Raw genomic sequence first — 8,112 nt, forward strand, 5'->3', positions numbered from 1 at the left:
TAACCTGTTCTTCTTCTACTGTTCAAGTCGTAACCTATTCTTCCTCTACTGCATACATCGTATCATAATCCTCTTCTACTGTTCAGGTCATAACGTATTCTTCTTCTACTGTGCAAGTCATAACATATTCTTCTTCTACTGTTCAGGTCATAACATATTCCTCTTCTACTGTTTAAGCCGTAACCTATTCTTCTTCTACTCTTCAAGTCGTAACCTATTCTTCTTCTACTCTTCAAGTCGTAACCTATTCTTCTTCTACTCTTCAAGTCGTAACCTATTCTTCTTCTACTCTTCAAGTCGTAACCTATTCTTCTTCTACTCTTCAAGTCGTAACCTATTCTTCTTGGCGCTCACCAGATGTGGCACCCTTCCACCCGGATGACATTGAGGTTGCTCATGAGAAGTGACATGAAGGTGTCCCCTTTGGGGCACAGTGGCTTAGTGAGCAACTCAATTAAAAGTGGAGAGCCATGCGACCGGCTCCGGCCATGCAGGCCGGACCCCCGAGCTCCAGGGAGGGGGACTGGGGACTGAGCTCTGGCCTCTCTGTGGACCCTCTGCAGGGCAAAGCCACCGCCAGAGTGGGCTGGAATGAGTCGGTCACGGATGATTCATATCTGGGGGGGAGAGGACACATTGATGACTGGATGCTTTGTTCCACACACACACACACACGTGGACAAGCACACACACACACATGCACACACGCACGCGCACATAGACAAGCTAACACATGCACACCCACACACACACACAGGCACACATGGACGCAAGCACACACACACACACACACACACACACACACACACACACACACACACACACACACACACACACACACACACACACATACACACACACTCACAGGCATCTACGCACACAGGCATACACAGACCCACACACCCATCAACTCATAGTGTGTGTGTGTGTGTGTGTGTGTGTGTGTGTGTGTGTGTGTGAGTGTAGCTACGACCCTGCACCACCCCTTCTGCGCCGCCGGTTGCCGCGGAGACGAAGGAGGCCGGCAGCAGGGGGATTTTGACCATCAAACGCGCGTCATGTTCCCTGAGTGGAACCGAGGGCCGCGTCCCATGTGGGACAGGTAATGAATGTGTGTGCATGTGTGTGTGTGTGTGTGTGTGTGTGTGTGTGTGTGTGTGTGTGTGTGTGTATGTGTGTGTGTGTCTGTCTGTGTGTGTGCATATGTGTGTGTGTTTGTGTGTCTGCATGTGTATATGTGTGTGTGCGTATTTTTACATGTGTATGTGTGTTTATTTGTATGTGTGAATGCATGAGTGTGTATGTGTGCGTGTCTGCGGGTGTGTGTGTGTGTGTGTGTGTGTGTGTGTGTGTGTGTGTGTGTGTGTGTGTGTGTGTGTGTTTATGCGTGTAAGAAGGCACGTGGGGGAGCTGAGGGGCATATGATGGGGAGACAGCGTGGGAGGACAATCAGGTGACACATAGCACTGCGGTGATGCTCCCCATTCCTCCCACACGCCGGTCACTCCCATCTCCCCCCTCCCTCCCCCCTCCCTCCCCCCTCCCTCCCCTCCGCGTGGACCACCCACGGAGGAAGTGATGTGGACGAACCCAACGGGAGCACTGCTGAAGTTTCTGTGTCAGCGCCGCATAATATGGACCGCCCAGATGGAAGTGTGTGTGTCTGTGTGTGTGTGCATGTGTCTGTGCGTGTTTGTGTGTGTGTGTCTGGGTTTGTCCGTGTGTGTGGCTGTGTGCGTGTGTGTGTGTGTGTCTGTGTGTGTGTGCGTGTGCGTGTGTGTGCGTGAGTGTGTGCATGCGTGCGTGTGTCCGTGCGTGTTTGTGTTTTTGTGTGTGTGTGTGTGTGTCCGTGTTGCTGTGTGCATGTGTGTGTGTGTGTGTGTGTGTGTGTGCGTGCCTGTGTGTTTAGGGACATTGTACTGTATCTACAACCAGCTGGTTTCCCGGAGAAGGTCGTCCGAAAGATTCACTCCATTCACTGGCATCTAAGATGAAAAATAGCCCATCTCCTGCATTGTTCTGGTGTTGCTGTTGTTGTTTTTGCGTTTTCGTTACTTTCTCTTTTGTTGTGTTATGTTGTAGGGTTGTTTGTTGTGTCATGCTGTGTTTATGTGTCGTTTTGTGCTGTGTTCCTGTGTGGTTGAATTGTTGTGCAGTGCTATGCTGTTGTGTTGGGTTGTGTTGAGCTGTGTTATGTTGTGTTGTTTTAGCCTCAGTTCAGAGATGTACTCCAGTCAGAAAACATAACTGAAGGGGTTAGGGCAGGGGTCGGCAACCCTAGACATGTGTGCCACCACTGGCACGTGGCAGCATAATCATTGGCACACTTAAGAAAAAAATGATATACATTATTATTATTATTATAAAAAAATGTCACCACACAATACGGCAGCATAGTTAATCCTACCGATTTTTTTTGCACTTTATTTTCTTTTGGCCATTACCTGTTCATGTCTTAAAGATAGTGATGTGGATGGTTCCAACATTCTCATCTATTCTTGTTTTTTACATTACTCACAGTGCAAATATGTTTTTGAATGAGTTTCTGAAAATGGTGTTTTAAGATGGGACATATGTAATTATAATTTGTAAACCCATGTAGCAAATATAACAACAAAACAAACATTTAAAATGTTGATGCCTGATTGTGGACTATATGGAAATAATACAATTCCAGGTCTTCTGGAAATGTTTTTGGTCATAATTCAGCTTAATATTTAATATATTGTTGCTTAAGGGACACTCATTAACGAGAAACTGTCAAACTGGCACTGCATGTTGAAAAGGTTGCTGACCCCTGGGTTAAGGTGACCGGACAAGGAGGACTAGACCAACACTCAGGAGCATCTGTCCCTGGGATCATATCTGATCCTAGGGTCAGGGGTCAGTTGTGTCCCTGGGGTCAGGGGTCAAATTATTCTCTGGGTCATCTGTTTCCCGGGGTCAGGGGTCATGTGTGTCCCTGGGATCAGGGGTCAGATGTTTCCGGCGGGTCAGATGTCTCCCTGGGGTCAGGGGTCATGTGTCTCCCTGGGGTCAGGGTCATGTGTCTCCCTGGGGTCTGGTCTGTCCATGGGGTCAGGTGTCTCCCTGGGGTCAGGGGTCATGTGTCTCCCTGGGGTCACCATGCGGTGCTACATTGTGAATCATGCTGACAAAGCGAGCATCAGCAGCTGTCCTGTCAAATCAGAGGAGAGGAGTAAATCAGCATGATTGTGTCACGAGGAACACGGGGTCAAACATCACACACTGTCTCTCTCTCTCTCTCTCTCTCTCTCTCTCTCTCTCTCTCTCCTCTCTCTCTCTCTCTCTCTCTCTCTCTCTCACACAAATGAAAATACTCATACTCAAAGACCAACATTCAAACACACACACATAGACACAAACACACTGCCGCATGAACTCTCTCTCTCTCTCTACATTGAGTTTACAGGTTTCAGCTGCTGTGTGTGTGTGTGTGTGTGCGTGTGTGTGTGTGTGTGTGTGTGTGTGTGTGTGTGTGTGTGTGTGTGTGTGTGGTGTGTGTGTGTGTGTGTGTGGTGTGTGTGTGTGTGTGTGTGTGTGTGTGTGTGTGTGTGCGTGTGTGTGTGTTGCACACATGCTTGGGTGTGTGCTTGTATTTGTGGGTGGGAGGGTCATGTCCCCTGAAGAATGTGCTCATCCATCATATTTCCTGTGAGCGTGCATGACCTGACCACAGACTTAACACCAGCTCCCTTCTCCTCCTGCCTTCACTCCTCCTCCTTCTCCTGCTCCTCTTTCCTCCTTCCTCCCTCCTCTCTCTTCCTCCATCTCCTCTATCCTGTCCTCTCTCTCCCCTCCCTCCTCCTCCTATGTCCTCCTCTTCCATCTCTTCCTGTCTCCTCTCTTCTCTCTCCTCCATCTCTCTCCTCTCTTCTCCTCCTCTCATTTTTCTCCTATTTCCTCCATCTCTTCACTCCTCTCCTCCCCCTGCCTCCCTCTCCTCCTCACTCCTCCTCTCTCCCCTCTCTCCTCCTCTCCTCTCCTCTCTCCCCCCGTCCTCCCTCATCCCTCCTCTCCCTCCCTCCTTCCTCTCTCCTCCCCCTCCTCCTCCTCCTCTCTCTCCTTTCCCTCTCTCCTCCCCCTCCTCCTCTCCTCCCTCTTCTCTCCCCCTCCCCCTCCCTCCTCTCCCCTCTCTCCTCCCCCCTCTCCCTCCCTCCTCTTCTCTCCCCTCCTCTCCCCTCCCTCCTCCCCTCCCTCCTCTCCCCTCCCTCCTCCCCCGTCTCTCCTCTCTCCTCCCTCCTCTCTCCTCTCTATTCTCTCCTCCCTCCTCTCTCCTCCCCTCTCCCCTCTCCCCTCCCTCCTCTCCCCTCCCTCCTCCCCCCTCTCTCCTCTCTCCTCCCTCCTCTCTCCTCTCTATTCTCTCCTCCCTCCTCTCTCCTCCCCTCTCCCCTCCCTCCTCTCCCCTCCCTCCTCCCCCCCTCTCTCCTCTCTCCTCCCTCCTCTCTCCTCTCTATTCTCTCCTCCCTCCTCTCTCCTCCCCCTCTCCCCTCTCCCCTCCCTCCTCTCCCTCCCTCCTCCCCCCCTCTCTCCTCTCTCCTCCCTCCTCTCTCCTCTCTATTCTCTCCTCCTCGCTCCACGACTCAGGAGGAGATTGTTGGGAAACACTTCCTGAATCAGACAAGCGGTTCCCGAGGTAACACGAGGAGCAGGTTTTGGTTGAGAGGAACCGCCCATGCTGGTCGGCTAGTGAACTAGCACAGTGGCACCATAATGAATGTGTGGGGGGGGGGGGGGGAGTTGGGGGAGGGAAGGGGGGGGGGGGGAGTAGGGAATAGAATAAAATACATTCTACATTCCAGTTGAGAAGGTCAACACCGCAGCGGACCTACGATGCGGACGGCGTCTCGGGCAGATAAACATGACCTTTTCCAGGAAATTCTTAAGTTAGGAATAGCGACCCCCTTTTAAAAGTATTAAACCAGGAGAATTCTTTGCAAAACAAAAAGGAGAGGTTACACAACGCTGACAACGAGCGCTTTGATGAATTCCGAAATCCCACCCAGCACAGATATGCGTCTACTTGGCCCCTGGATATCTGCTTAACTGATGCGAATAATTTCCACTGCCGACTGGCCAAAATACACTAATCCATATCAGGCAACTTTCAAGTATCATTTATCAGCAGAAATAATCTCTCCTCCTTTGTGGAAAAAGCCCCCCCGTTTCATTCAGTCCATAGGTGTGCTTAATTTGAGCGCGGCCCGTTTTAATACAGCACGATTATGTGGAACGGTTGTGCCCTTGAGCGAGGAACCCTACCTGCACTCCGCAGCTACAAAGCGGCTCGGCAAACAGGCTCCACCATTTTTGTGTCACTGGGGATGAAAGCCTTTGCAAATCCACAAAGTAATAACACTAATATTTACATAAGGCCTGAATCCCCCCCCTTTTCGGCGCACATACACACACACACATGCACACAGACACACAGAATACAGAAACACATACGTGCATGCACACTCACACATATCTTACCACAGTAACACACACACACACACACACACACACCCACATGCATCTAACCACAAACACACACACATGCATCTAACCACACGCATACACACACACACACACACACACACACACACACACACACACACACACACACACACACACACACACACACTCACACACGTCTTATCACACTTACATGCACACCGAACAAGTCAAACCACACACACACACACACACCGAGCACACACACACCACGCACACATAATGCCTCTAACTACACAAAAACACACACATGCACACAAACACACACACACACACACCCACACACACACACACATGCGTACGCACACACATCCCCGCCCCCACTCTCCTAGCAGGTATATAAGCCCCCTGCCAGGCGAGTACGGGAGCGGTAAGCCAAGCATTGTCTGCTGGGTGACACTCGCAGCGCAAAGCTGGAACACAATTAGGTGGTGGAGGTAATTGGGTCATTTCCCCCGTGGATGTTTGGGGCGCGGCGCCTTGATGTGTCAGCAGCCACTTCCTCACCGGCACTTTTCCTAAAATAAAAACATCTTGGTAATCACGGTCGAGGAGGAGGAGGAGGAGGAGGAGGAGGAGGAGGAGGGAGGAGGAGGAGGAGGAGGAAGCGGACGTGTGGAGGAACGCACGCACGGCACACGCATACACGGGGAAAGTACGCGCCACCAGGAAAGGGAAGGTGGCTGAGAATAGGTGTAATGTAATCAGGATAACGTGGGTGGAAAGGGACGACTGACGCGGAGGGGGAAAGGCGTGTGGACGGCTAATAATAGAGACGATGAAAGAGGCGGTGGAGAGAGAGAGAACAATATGGCGTCACCGACGTAGTCGCTAACCTTTCCGTTTTGGCTGCCTCCAAACCTGGCCGTGTGATATTCCTATGGCTCGGCTTCTGAGCCATCCTCTCTTTGATCCTTTGTCCAAAAGAAAACTGATTCAGCGGCGTTTAGCAGCAGACTTAAAGTATAACGAAAGTTTATAAACACTTGTCACGATGCTGAATGAATCGTCTTTTTTCTTTCTCTCTGATTCAACCGACTTTATCGTCCTTTGACCCCGAGTGAAGTTTTCCCCGACGAGAAGCCAGGAGGTATCACACCTCCTCTCTGGAATCACAACACCCTTTACGGCGGCGTGAGCGACTCACCGCTATCATCCAAACATCCAATAACAACAGATGCTCGTGATGCTCACAATACCGCGAGCAGACGACACCCTACCCTCGCTGTCACACTCCAAATAAAAATAAAGCATGGGCGCCTTCCTTTCCCTGCTTTAAAAAAAAAAAAAGATTGCCTTTTTCCTGTTCAGCCATTTATTTAAAAACAGGAAGGGAGGAACTCTGAACTGGCATCTGTTGTGGAAGTCATGTTGATTATGACCGGCTTAAAAAAAATACGAAAAAGGAAATAGCTAGGATAGATTTTTGTACTCTTATTTTTTTTTAGAGTCGGCTCTTGTCTTTCAAAACAACATTTGTTTTCCTGAGCGAAGACTAAGGGGGAGGCTGCGGGCGTAGTGAGACGGAGAGTATCTGACCCCTCAGCTGGCTTAGAAACTGGCTCAGATACACCACGGCAGGTTTCCCAGCCAGCTAGCCATATTCTCACTCCGGGGACGTCTGTCGGACAGGTCTGAGGAGCAATCGTTGGAGCGCTGCTCGTTCAGGGAAGTTTTCATTTACATCTACATTTAGGGCGTTTAGCAGGCGATTTTATCCAAAGCGGCTTACAATAAGTTAATTTGTCAGAAGAAAGAGAAACAATATATCGCTGTTCGTACAGTAAGGATGTTCATAGAACCAAGTGCCAAGTAACAAAGATAGCTAGGATAAGATGCTACACAATGCTGAGTACTATTTTCAAGAGCAAGGACGTACAACATACAATAAGTGCGTACATTAAGTGCCAGGACGCGTGTGAGGGGTAAAGGGGAATGCTAGGCAGAGTCTAGGTGAACTCTGAACAAGTGAGTCTTGAGTCTTTTGCGGAAGCTGATGTTGCTCTTTCTTTGTGAAAGAATATCATTCACGCCGCTCACAAAAACACCACCGACATTCAAGGAGTGACACCACTCAGTGTTTCACAAAGAAATGGGTTTACCTCCCCACATTCAAGTGGAGACCACAATCCACTTGAAAAGAGTCTTGAGATGGAAAATTTCCATCAGATAACTGTGACATGTGTTAAAGGTTATGCTAATCATAGGAGCAGGAAGATAAACAATTATGTGTGTATCAGAAGAGGAATGTGGTAGTGATTCAGAGCGTATGGGGCCCGAGCCTTCAGGCTTTCCAACTGACGTGCGGATATGTGTGTACATCATTTAGTTTATATCAATCCTATATGCATGAAGGAGTACAGATGTACGTTCAATAGCTACACATAAGCCCTTCCAGATGTTGTGGTTCAAATCATGTCATCTCTACTTAGCATAATAGGCCAGGAGCTCCGAGTGCAGTAGATACCCTCTCAAGGCTTACAGTATATCCCGGCATTCGTTGGAGGCTTGTTTTTTTTCCTTAAAACTCTCTGTCTTTGATTCCCCTGACCTTTAGCTATTGTGAGCTCAACGTGGTGTTCACTAGTCCGC

This window comes from Gadus macrocephalus, chromosome 11, assembly GCF_031168955.1.
Source record: "Gadus macrocephalus chromosome 11, ASM3116895v1".
Classification (NCBI taxonomy): Eukaryota; Metazoa; Chordata; class Actinopteri; order Gadiformes; family Gadidae; genus Gadus; species Gadus macrocephalus.